This window comes from Aethalodelphis obliquidens, unplaced genomic scaffold (assembly GCF_003676395.1).
Source record: "Aethalodelphis obliquidens isolate GAN/ISIS:26980383/991018 unplaced genomic scaffold, ASM367639v1 scaffold7, whole genome shotgun sequence".
Classification (NCBI taxonomy): domain Eukaryota; kingdom Metazoa; phylum Chordata; class Mammalia; order Artiodactyla; family Delphinidae; genus Aethalodelphis; species Aethalodelphis obliquidens.
Genome location: NW_020837951.1, coordinates 52,245,120 through 52,258,533, shown reverse-complemented (window position 1 = coordinate 52,258,533; position 13,414 = coordinate 52,245,120). Strand labels below are relative to the sequence as shown.

General features: G+C 41.0%; 1 pseudogene; it reads left to right on the top strand.

Annotated features, from left to right (window-relative positions):
• The first annotated feature begins 3,853 nt into the window (after positions 1 to 3,853).
• Positions 3,854 to 5,606, top strand: LOC113620245 (importin subunit alpha-1 pseudogene; annotated as a pseudogene).
• Positions 5,607 to 13,414: the final 7,808 nt, after the last annotated feature.

Sequence of the window (13,414 nt, the reverse complement as noted above, 5' to 3'; positions counted from 1 at the left end):
GATAGATGCCCCTTCCAGATCTAAATCATAAAAACTTCCTATGGGCCTCCTTTCCTTCAGCCTCCTTTTCCTTCTTGTCCATTTAAATAAAAAGATAACCATGGTGACCTTGGCTATCATCTGTTGAAGATGGTAGAGCTACAACATGGCAGATGCCTGGGTCTTGGTGTTTAGAGGAGGGCTACTGGAGACACATGCATTAAGACGTTAGTGAGCCTAAACTTGTATGTTGCTATATCACTGTAGCAGACACTTCTGCTGCCATATGCCACAGTCCTGCATCTCTTCGGCCCACCTGTGATTTCTACTGCTGCTGAGATAAAAAGTTCTATAAAAACTCGGACAGGCTTTGTGTTGGTTGTATCCCACCTCAAATATACACTGAGCATCTTTCTACATTTTGTCCAGGGGACTTCTCTGCCCCTGCAGGAATCTACTTGGCCTATATACAAGCAAATGCATCATGGATAAGCAAGAGTATTAACATCCCCAGGAGCAACCCTCAAACAATGCGGACAGGAGTGGGTCAATAAATGCTCCAGTTTCCACCCTTCAGAAAGACAGTTGTAGGAGGCATTCAATACACAATTCCTGCAGAACTGAGCCCACAGCAGTGGCCTTGATAACACATTTCATAGTGTGCTTTCCTTCTTCCCTGTCTCCCCTTATTCCTTCATTTTTGTCTCCTGGGATCACTTTCCAAATAAACTACCAGGACTCAGGTCCTTGATGCCTTCTGCTTTTGAAAGAACCCAAATTAAGGCAGACATTGATAGTTCCATGTTTATCTATTATAACTCCTAGAATTATTGTAAGAAATAACGTAAGTAGTATCATTACGCAGGATGCTGTCATAATAACATTTAAAACATGGGCATTGATATAGAGGTCAGGGAAGAGCAGTGAGGAAACTGATATTGGAGGCTGGAAAAAAAAGACGTATTATGCAGTGACAAAACACTTGGTAAAACTGTTGTCTGTGATGACTTGGAAGAACACACTATATGTTACTGAGACTGTAGCTTGAAGGGAAGTGGTTGTCAGAAATCAGTGTAATGGAATATGTTGGCTTTTATTTTCTACTTTTAGCAAATTATTACAAAAAAAGATAACCATGGGTGAATGGATAAACAAAATATGGTATATATATACACAATGGAATATTATTGAGCCTTAAAAAGGAAGGAAATTCTGGTACGTGCTACAACATGGATGGACCTTGAAGCCATTATGCTAAGTGAAATAAGCCAGTTACAAAAAAGACCAAATATGTAAAAAAGGATTCCACATAGATGAGATACCTAAAGTTGTCAAATTCATGGAGACAGAAAGTAAATGGTGGTTGTCAAGGGCTGGGCCAAGGGAGGATGGGGAGTTAGTGTTTAATAGGTACAGAGCTTTAGCTGGGGAAGATTAAAAGAGTTCTGTGGATGGATGACGATGATGTTTGTACAACAATGTAAATGAAGTTAATGCCACTGAATGGTACATTTACAAATGGATAAGATGGTAAATTTTGTTGTGAATATCTTTACTACAATAAAAAAGGAGATAACCTCAGAATGGAATTGACCAGTTTCCACACAGGATAAAAGGGATTAGAGAGTGCAGACATTTGGTACCAAAGGTTGGAAAAGCTATTGCTTCTAATACTAAGCGGTTGATCCAAATACTAAGAGATAAGCATGGAAAAGGATTTATGCAACAAAGGCCCAATAAAACTCAGCCCTGTGGCAAAGATCAGATTGAGGGCTTGGCCTTCTCACCTGTACCATAATTCTAGACAGCTTTAAGAAAGTCATCACTGAAATCAGAGAGGAAGAGAGGGGTGGTGATAAAGCAAAGAAATAAATCAGGTCTGAAAATCATGATAAGGAGAGAATTTTGGGTGTGGTTACTGGTACGTGAGACTGAATGGAAGCAATTAGATCAGAAGTTGATTACGTGTCTTAGGGTACAGTGATTGCCAACGAAACCACAAACCTGGACTGAAAATCCCTTTAACTATGTGAGGCTTAAAACCACCTTCAGGCATCCACATTTATACCAGTTTGAAGTGTGCAGTGAAAACTGTACAGCCCTGAAGGACCGTTTTTTCCTCAATAGCAACTTTGAAAATGGACAATAAAGAATTCTCAGAAGGCAGAGCCAGAAGCCAGGAGCAATGTGTAAGAGAGTTGCTCCCAGAGAGCAGAATCAGTGGTATGTGTTCCCATTGCTCCACGGGAGTACTGATGGTTTTCATCCTCTCCCTGTCCCACCACTGAGTGGGTGTGTTGGGATGAGATGAAGGAGAAAATGACTTGTCTTTTTAATTCAAAGCCTGCTGGACCACAGGGTGTCCCATCTAGACAGATGGCATGGACTGTGTGTATTCTGGAGATGCAGAGCTTTGAAATGGGTACAGCGGCTGGTTGGGACTTTTGAGTTGTTTCTCAAAGTTGTTGCTGGGGAGGAGCAAGTGTGTTCTTTGTGTGAGAATGAGAGTCAAATGGAAGAGCTGACTGTGGCCAAGACTTCGATGTGTTCACCATCACTTGTTTTCCTTCATACTGGGTACACAACTAGACTACATTTCTCAGCTTCCCTTGAATCTAGATGTGGCTAAGTGACAGAGATCTGACCAATGTGGATGTAGGAAAAACTGACGTATGTGACTTCCAGGCACGGCCCATACGATCCTCCCAGGGGGTCATCTTTTCTGTTTCTGGAATGCAGGGATGGGTACATCTCCTAGGAAAAACTTGGGATTCACTTGTTGAAGATGGCAGAGCCACAAAATGAAGAGGGTCTGGGTCTCTGAATCACACTTGAAAAAAATGTATCCCATCAGGAACAACCTTACTGGGCTGTGATAAGAGTAAGAAATAACTTTTTTTGTGACAGCCACTAATTTTACTTTTTCCTGTACCAGGGACTAGATTTACCTCTACTGACATACTACTATAAAGATAATATATGCTTGAATATAGATGATTTGGTGAAGTCAGAAAGTAAAAGGAAATAAAAACTCTGTTTTTCCACTCCTCAGAGTTAACCACTTTTAATATTTTAGTGTGTGTTCTTACTAACATTTTTTTCTATGCATTTATTTTTGCATAAAAACATTCATACGTCTTAGGTGGAAATATTATGAAGAGAGTTTTGGTGATAGAAAGTATTTCCCAATCTGGATCTCTAATTGCTCAGATTATTCAACATATGTTTTAAAAATGTAAACTCCAGGGCTTCCCTGGTGGCGCAGTGGTTGGGAGTCTGCCTGCCGATGCAGGGGACATGCATCCGTGCCCCGGTCCGGGAAGATCCCACATGCCGCGGAGCGGCTGGGCCCGTGAGCCGTGGCCGCTGAGCCTGCGCGTCCGGAGCCTGTGCTCTGCAACGCGAGAGGCCACAACAGTGAGAGGCCCGCGTACAGGAAAAAAAAAAAAAAAGGAAACTCCATAGTTGATTAAAATCATTAGCAATAAAAATGAACTTGAAGAGATTTTTCTTATCTTACTGATATTCATACATGCTATGAAGCAAAGAATTGTCTGTTATTTTCACCATTTCACGCTCAGCGAGTAACACAGTGACAGGCAAAAAGAGGCACTAAATAACTATCTGTTGAGTAAACTGACATATGAATGAATGGATGAATGAATGAATGAGCACAATTCTGCTTTAGTACAACAGGAAAAAAGTTGTTCATTAATCATCCTGGCAGTGTCTAAACTATGTAAATAACCATTTTAGATGGGTTGTATCAGTTGTTTTAAACATACATCAGAGATGCTAAGATATGCCCTTTGAAGGGTGGAAGGAAGAATATTGCTAATGAAAATATTTCTTCTTCCTTACCACACCATCCTTGGGCTGACCGTGGTGGACGTCTTGAGCGCAGTCGATCCGCAGCCTGTGCGCCCCGCACCGCCTCCTGTGGAAGCTTGAGCCGGCTGTGTAGCTTTCTCCCTTTGTCTCATAACCATGTCCACCAATGAGAATGCTAATTCACCAGCTGCCCGCCTTAACAGATTCAAGAACAAGGGGAAAGACAGTCCAGGAATGAGGCGGCACCGAACAGAAGTTAGTGTGGAGCTCAGGAAAGCTAAGAAGAGTGACCAGATGCTGAAAAGGAGAAATGTCAGCTCTTTTCCAGATGATGCTGCTTCTCCACTGCAGGAAAACCGCAACAACCAGGGCACTGTAAATTGGTCTGTTGATGACATTGTCAAAGGCACAAATAGCAACAATTTGCAAAGCCAGCTCCAAGGTACAAAAGCTGCTAGGAAACTGCTTTCCAGGGAGAAACAGCCCCCTATAGACAGCATAATCCGGGCTGGTTTGATTCCAAAATTTGCGTCCTTCTTGGGCAGAACTGATTGTAGTCCCATTCAGTTTGAATCTTCTTGGGTCCTCACTTACATTGCTTCCGGGACATCAGAACAGACCAAGGCTGTGGTAGATGGAGGTGCTATCCCAGCATTCATTTCTCTGTTGGCATCTCCCCACACTCACATCAGTGAACAAGCTGTATGGGCTCTAGGAAACATTGCAGGTGATGGCTTGGTTTTCCGAGACTTGGTTATCAAGTACGGTGCAGTTGACCCGCTGTTGGCACTTTTGGCGGCTCCTGATTTGTCATCTTAACATGTGCTTACTTACGTAATCTTACCTGGACACTTTCAAATCTTTGTCGCAACAAGAATCCTGCACCCCCCCCCCCCCCCCCGCCCCGCTTAGATGCTGTTGAGCAAATTCTTCCTACTTTAGTTCGTCTCCTGCAACACGATGATCCAGAAGTTTTAGCTGATACCTGCTGGGCTATTTCCTACCTTACCGATGGTCCAAATGAACGGATTGAAATGGTTGTGAAAACGGGGGTTGTACCTCAACTGGTGAAGCTTTTAGGAGCTACTGAATTGCCAATTGTGACTCCCGCGCTAAGAGCTGTAAGGAATATCATCACTGGGACAGATGAACAGACTCAGGTTGTAATAGATGCAGGAGTACTTGCCATCTTTCCCAGCCTGCGAACAAACTCCAAAACTAACATTCAGAAGGAAGCTACGTGGATGATGTCAAACATCACGGCTGGCTGCCGGGACCAGATACAGCAAGTTGTACATCATGGCTTAGTCCCGTTCCTTGTTGGCGTTCTCTCTAAGGCCGACTTTAAGACACAAAAGGAAGCTGTATGGGCTGTGACCAACTACACAAGGGGTGGAACAGTTGAGCAGATCGTATACCTTGTTCATTGTGGCGTAATAGAACCGTTGATGAACCTCCTAACTGCGAAAGACACCAAAATTATTCTGGTTACTCTGGACGCCATCTCAAATATCTTTCACGCTGCTGAGAAACTAGGGGAAACTGAGAAACTTAGTATAAGGATTGAAGAATGTGGAGGTTTGGACAAAACTGAAGCTCTACAAGACCATGAACATGAGTCTGTGTACAAAGCTTCATTAAACTTGATTGAGAAGTGTTTCTCTGTGGAGGAAGAGGCAGATCAAAATGCCAGAAACTACCTCTGAAGGGTATACGTTCCAAGTTCAGGATGGCACTGCTGGGACCTTCAGCTTTTAGACTGTACATCTGAGGCATAAAGTTGTTTGTTGTGTACTGTGTCTGGTAGAAGTTTGTCTTACTGTTTCTCTACTAAGAACTCTTTACACATGGTTTGTTATTGTAGCACTTTTTACAAAGAAACTATACTTGAACAGTTCCAAACTGTACATACTGTATGAAGCTTCTCCTCTCAATGGGTTTCCTATTTCTATGTGGAATTTCATATCTTGCAGTGTCCTGTAAATAAAGATTAAATACCAAAAAAAAAAAAAATTCTTCTTCCGTAAGAAAAGAGTGGAAGTAGAAATAAAGAACAGCAGAATACAGGCCACATCCTTGCCCCAGGCTGTAGTATCCACCTGACAATATATCAATATAATTTAAATGGATCTTGAGTTTATAGGCTAAACAGCAAGGTATGACCTTCAAGTCTTTTTATAACTTGAATTCTCCATTCTAGAATTCCTAATATGACTTCATTTCTCCATTAAGCAGCATGAATACTAAAGTAATTTTTTTTAAAGGAAGGTCCTTTTAAATCTGAGGGATTTTTCTCTTTAAAGACAGACTATTTGGGAAAAATTCTTAGGTCACAACTTTCCAAAACCGTAGATACTGCTCCCATGAATTATCGCATATAACATTTCAGAGAAATTTTAGGTCAACCTGGTTTCTTTCTCCTTTGATGATTCTTTTTGTTAATTTTCCTTATACTTAAAGGGTTTTTCTTCCCCTTATGGTTAAAATGCAAAATTTTTGCCAGAGTTTGTCTAAGTGTGTTTGCCAGTTTTCATCAAATGTGATATGGTGACTTGCAGTTTGTTCATTTGTCTTTTTCAATTCAGGTAGGTTCTTTAATTATCTTAATCACAGACTGATGGTGTGTGGCTGCCTCACTCCAGGGGCCTCCTAAAACCAGAGACTATGTCTTAGCCATATGTATATCTTCAGCCTTTGGCATAGCAGTGATGGGTGACTGAAGTAATGAAGATTAGAGTTACCTGGGAAAATCTCTAGTAAAGGAAGTATCCATGCATTGATAGAAGGACATTTTACTGCGTTTGACTTCCACATGATTTCATGGATCTACTGGACCACAATGATTGTGAAATTTGGTCAGGTGATTTGCTTTAAGTGATGGGATATTAGTAACCGTGATGCCAGCAAAAACCTGAAGAGCATTTGTACATCGATGCTTGCTCTCTTCAGATGCCTAGGGAACCCTGAGACTGCCCTGTGAAGATGGTAAGCTAGAAGCCCACTAGAAGATGCAGTGCCACATGGAGCAATGATGAGCTAATTCAACTTAGGTGCCACCCCTCCCCCTCTAGACCACCTAGTTTACCTACAGCCAGACATCTGAGTGAGATCATTTTTGACCATCCAGCTTCAAACAAACTCAACCAGGCCAGAAATACTTCTCACTGACCCACAAAACTGCAAGAGAAATCCAAATATTTGTTGTTTCAGGCCACTGACTTCCAGGGTAATTTGTTATGCAGCAAAAGCTAATTGATACAGGAAACCACCGAATTATTCTAATTAGAAGGATGACATTAACTGATTTATATTTTAAAAGGATAACTCTGGATAATATATTCTTGGGAAGTGGGTCCAAGAATGGAAACAGCAGTTAGGAAGCTATTGCAATAATCCAGTTGAGTGATTTAGTGGGTCTGTTCCAGGGTGACGGCAGATCTCTCTCAGAGGAGAGAACTGAATACACTTAAAACATAGTCTGAGGAAGAATTGGTTTTGAGGAATTGTTTTGTCCAGAGAGAAAAATGGTAAAAAACACCCTGCAATAAGAACTAGACGCATACTTCTCAAGAGGTGTACATGATTCTAGAAGACAATGGAGCAATGCCTACCAATTTGAAATGAAAACAATTTTGAACCTAGAATTTTGTACTTAACCAAACTATCAATCAAACGTGAAGACACAATCCAAGCATTTTCTGACACGCAGAGACTCAGAATGTTTGCCTTTTAGGCATACTTTCTGAGGAATTCATTGAGAAATCAGAAGTTTTTACACCAAAACATGAAGATGTCAGCCTAAACTAATCCAAAGTCTGCTCCAGAAATGGTTTGTTGGCTCTCAGCTACACACTGATTTTCCGTACTCTCCTGTGTATTTCTGGGCCTGAGAGCCTGAAAACTACCTTTTTGAGACTCCATTGTTAGCTGGGTTCTAATTTATTTTATCCTGTGGGAGAATTTTTTTTTTTTTTTTTTTTTTTTTTGCGGTACGCGGGCCTCTCACCGCTGTGGCCTCTCCCCTTGAGGAGCACAGGCTCTGGACGCGCAGGCCCAGCGGCCATGGCTCACGGGCCCAGCCACTCCGCGGCACGTGGGATCCCCCCGGACCAGGGCACGAACCCGCGTCCCCTGCATCGGCAGGCGGACTCTCAACCACTACGCCACCAGGGGAGCCCTATCCTGTGGGAGAATTTTGAATGCAATTAGGAGATAGGAGGAAGGTAGAAGACCTTGTGATTCTGGCAGTGGCTTCAGTAGCTTTAATACAAGTGCACCAGCCATGTTGGTAGAACTTCCAACAGCATCTGCAGAGCATATGTTCCTAGAGCATCAAGGTATTGGAGGCTATGGGCTTCTTCTCAGTGGTAGAGGGAAGTGTGGACTCTGGTGTTTCTGCAAGGGCGGTGGTGTTTACTGCAGTTACTGTCTCTGGGTAATACCACCTTCTTCCTCTTACTCCTTCTGTCTTTCCAATACTTTAGTAATGAATTACCTCAAGAGGAAATTCATTCCTCCCTGATTTAATTAACTAGAGTGGTTTCTGGATTTTTTGGCCTGGGAACTGAATGATAGAGTCCAATGAAATGAAATCATAGTCTGAAAGACATTTGAATAGGCCCTGAAAGCAATCGATCTGTTTTATGTAGGAAGTCAACAAGCTCTGAGTACCCTCAAGAAAAAGAATGGAGTCATTTCTAAGCATTAGAAAAGAAAGTTTAAGGAATATGATAAAGAAACCATGTATTTCTTCTCTGAAAGCTAAATCCTTATCTATCTTAATAAGAAGTCAATGAATAATTCCTAAAGTCAAGGAATCAAGGAATCCAGTTACTAGGGTGATATTTAGAGTTAAGTATTTTGGAAGATGATCTTCTATGTAGCAGAATTGGGGTTGGGTTGGGTCAAAATGGGTGTTATATTGTTGTTTATTAGTAACTCTTCTATACTATTTTAATGATCAGGTATCACTTTGAAACAAGACATTATTTTAAAGAACACTGTATCAGGGAAGGAGGGTAGCCTCATGACATTACTGTTTATATGTCCCATAACTGAAACATCTTCATCTATAGAACGAAAGAGTTGGATTAGGTAATTTACAGTCTCAAGCTATAAAATACTAGGTATCTTTGAAGCGTGGAATGCGTCCCTCCTAGAAAGAGACTTCTGAAAGTGTCTACATTCCTACATCTTTTTTCTAGCTGAGGATCACACTTAGAGACAGCCATCCAAAATACTGAGTTTTAATCATGACAAAGAGTATAGTCAATGCAGGAGATATTTATGATAGACCTCTGAGAGTACTAAGTTCCAGAGCTGTCATTCGTTAAATTAGAAAAAATCTAAATAAGGATCACTAATAACTCATACCATGTAATTAGAGATAGGCTAAGCCCACATATGTACTTTAAAAAGAACAAGTCTATACATTGACACGGCATATTAAAATGGGGGGAGGGATAAATTAGGAGGTTGGGATTAGCAGATACACACTACTATATATAAACTAGATAAACAACAAGGACCTACTGTATAGCACAGGGAACTATACTCAATATTTTGTAATAACCTATAAGGGAAAAGAATCTGAAAAGGAATACATATATATATATTTATACATATATATATTTATATACATATATATATATGTATATAAATATATATATATAAATATTCCTGTGTGGTACACCTGAATCACTGTGCTATACACCTGAAACTAACACAATATTGTAAATCAACTATACTTCAATTCCAAAATAAAATAAATAAATAAATAAACTAACAAAAAACCCAAAGCTTCCTGAGCGGAGCTTTCTTTCCTGAAGTTCAGGGTGACAGAAGGAAACATTTTCTCCCCTAAAATGCCTGCATAGGAAGCACTGATAATGTTTAATTGTCTATTTTATTAAAAATGATGCATATATAAAATACTAAAAAGGGCTGATATCCACAGCTTCATCACTTATTATTTTTTCAGATTCATTAGATATAAAATTTCCCCCAAAATTAAAATTTTCACTCTATTTTTTTCATGCCCTCTTAGTGATTATTCTGGCAGAGGCCTGCCAAGTTATCTTGAGCCATTCAGCTCGTTGGCAAGGCAGCTCTGTCCATTCATTGAACCCCACAGGCAAGGAACCTATTCCCTTTTCTTCCATCTGCCACATCCACTTTGAATCTGGTGGGTAGTAACCATCCCTTCCAAAATGGAAGCCACCCCCCTTCAATCTGTAGGTTGTCATTATATCCCATTCCATAATACTATGCTCTTGTCATCAGGGGTCCTTATTTGATATAACATGAAACAGTAGCAAAATCTATAAAAGGACTTGCCATTAACTTAGGTACAGTCAGCTTGGACCAGAAAGCATCCACTGACCAGATGGCCCCTTGAATGTGTGCTTGCATCATCCCAGAAAACTCCAATCATCTTAATCATTTTTGACTTAAAATATAGTAGGTAGTTGTACTTATTGCCCAATCCTTACAAGAATAAGTATAGCAGCTTTGTCTCTGCAAGGGACTCTTGCCATCATGGTGTCTGCTTTTTCTGTTGAGAAATTATTTCTTTCCGTGCTGGGGAATGGCTTTTTCTTTAAGCATGTGTTATCCTTTTTATGTACATGCACATATGTTTGCACATCTATACATGTGATGTTGTTCTGCAAACTCAGGGCAACATTTGCCTCAGTCAAGTTCATTGTATCTCAGGGTCATGCACGTCTCATGCAAGGCCTCCTTTTCAATACCGTCTTTTATTTTCTAAGTGCTGAGAGGAAAATGAATGCCTAATGTATGGCTTTGCTGAAAGATTAGCTGATCCCTGGACTTGGCTTAATTTTTCATTTGCTCAGAGCAAGACAAATTAGTAAATGGTAGGTATTTCTCTGCCAACAAACCTTCTCAGATGTCATATCTGCTGTTTGATGCTGGTGTGTTTCTTATAACATGATTGCTATAGAAAATGTTGCTATTAACTTTGCTGGTAAACCCTGTAGCAGCGACTTGGGGAGTAGGTACTTTACTCCCTAGGTTCTGTCAGTGAGGCATCTCTGCTCAAGATCCCTGTTGAAGCTTCTTGGTCCATCCTAATCTCCCACATTCACTATATGTCTCAATTTGCTGTCCCTTTCACAGCACCTCTGCCATTGCTTCAGGTCCTTACCCAGCTGCCATCAGCATCAATAGATCTGTGCTGTTTAGTGATCGTGCAGTCAGTTGAAGTCTCTGCATCCTTAGTGGGTGACCAGCAGAAATAGCAACATCTGAGAATGACAACCCTGCAGACATCTTTAGCTAGAGGTGAGACTCCCTCAGCTTAAGGCAAGTATCAGGTGACAACATCTGCAGTCTCCAAATGATACAAATTAGTCATCACCTTCCCTCCCACAAATGTGAGTGGAAACCTTACTTTGGCATGAAGGAATGGCTGGGGTATGAATTAGGGAGGCCTGGTTCAATCAGATGCTCGACCATCTCCCGACTCACTTGCAAACATCCTGAGAAGTCTGAGGAATTATGTTGCAGTAGGGTCCAAAGTCAAATGCTCTCTCTAGGCAGCATCTTCCTCTCTTGTTAGCCCTGGAGGGGACTTCCAATCTCATATAGTCCTGTGCTATGCTTCAACAATGGAGGGGAGTAAGGTGAAAAGACAGGATGGAAGTCGTGCCCTGCTGGAGCTATTGAGCCAAAACTCAAGCTCAGGCATTCGAACTCCTAGACCATAGTCCTATCTCTGCGCCACCTTGCCTCCTTCATTGCTCTTTCCCATCGCTCAGTGCACAGAGCAGTAAAGAACCCATTTTCAAATGTTTACCAGTCCTTATCTGCATTCGACAATTAAGGGTGGGGTAGGTGCCTTCAGCGAAAGACTCTCAAGCTGCTGTCTTTTGTACTTTCATAGAACTCTTCTGATCTGGCCACTTGGAATTGAAAGGAAACAATGGCATTTGCCTTCAGGGAATTCTTGATGGACATCTTCCTTTTTGGTGCCTACTGGGTGAAAACCTGTTGATTGCTTAACTGAAGGCAAGAGGATGAAATAGATGTTCATTCAAGCTCTAGCCTGATCAAAACATTTGCAAATGTATCATTCTGATACAGGAATGTTACTCCTGCAAGACTTGAGCAGGAAATATAGGAGCCCCAGGATTCACCTCCATGAATTTGGTTCACCCTCAACTCAAAAGCCAGCCGACGAGGGGTGGGCATAGCCACGTGGAGATGCCTTATAGGGTGATGTTACCATGTTGAGTCTGCCACAGACTTCAGCCTCACAGGTCTATAAAACTGGGTTTCCTTCCACTGAAGGTAGATGTGTTTTCAGGGGGAAGACTCGCCCTAACTACACTAGCGGATATCAATATACAAACCCAGAAAATTAGAATCCTTATTTATTAACTTATATTTGGAAATATCCTGTCTTGTGGACTATAGTATTTATGTTGGCATATTTTCCCCCTGTTTGAAGATCTCTATGGGCAGTCATATTATCAAGAAGTTGGCTGTTGAGGACGCACAGACATAGAGAACACACTTGCGGTTGCCAAAGGGGAGGGGGGGTGGGGGAGGGATGGAGTGTGAGTTTGGGATTAGCAGGTGCAAGCTAGTATATATAGAACGGATAAACAACAAGGTCCTACTGTATAGCACAGGGAGCTATATTCAATATCCTGTGATAAACCATAATGGAAGAGAATATAAAAATAGAATGTATATATTTATATAACTGAATCATTTTGCTGTATAGCAGAAATTAACACAGTATTGTAAGTCAATGATAGTTCAATTTAAAAAATTAGAAATTGGCTGTTTAGGATCAAATCAGAAAAAGGGGAGGTAGTTAACATAAATGGCATAGGGTAAATTAGCTTGATGTTTTCATCTCTATTCAGGCATTTGCAGTGAAATCCTAATACTGAAGGCCCACTGGTTAAGACTCCTCTCCCCTGGTCAAATTAGGTTAGGCAATTCAACACTTATTGTTATTCTTTGGGTTTATGCTTCCATTTCAGACCATCCCCTCTCTTGATTGACATCATTTCTAAGGATTTGTTAATATATTTATCCTCCTAATAGTTCAGTCTTACTGGCTTGGAACCATTCCCTCTTTAAGGTATATTTGCATATATTGACTCTAACCCATTAGTGTAGACTTTTGAGGCATAACATATTGCCAACTCCACTCCTGGTGCAGGTACCAGCAACTGTCCACGTGTAGAAATTTGTTCTTTGTGTTGTTATACTGAATAGTTGCAGCTTAGCAAACCATTGTTTCATTAGAAACAATATCCCAAAGCAGTGATCCAAACCTTAATGCTTACACTATCAGAACTACTAATGATTTCCATCACTTTTGCTGTGGCAATTGAGTAGCATAAAGTCTTCTCCAGCACTTTGGAGACTGAGTTAAGAGACAACAGAATGCAGCTTTGTTGAGGCCACTGAACGGGAACTTAATTAGAAGAACGTGCAGGTATGGTCTAGGCAGAGGGATGATACTTTTTGCCTCCCATTAACAAAGCTGAGCATTCCAGATTTATCCCTTTAGTGATTAGGTCATTTTTTTATCCAGTGCCATTTCTTGGTCATCTTTCTCAGC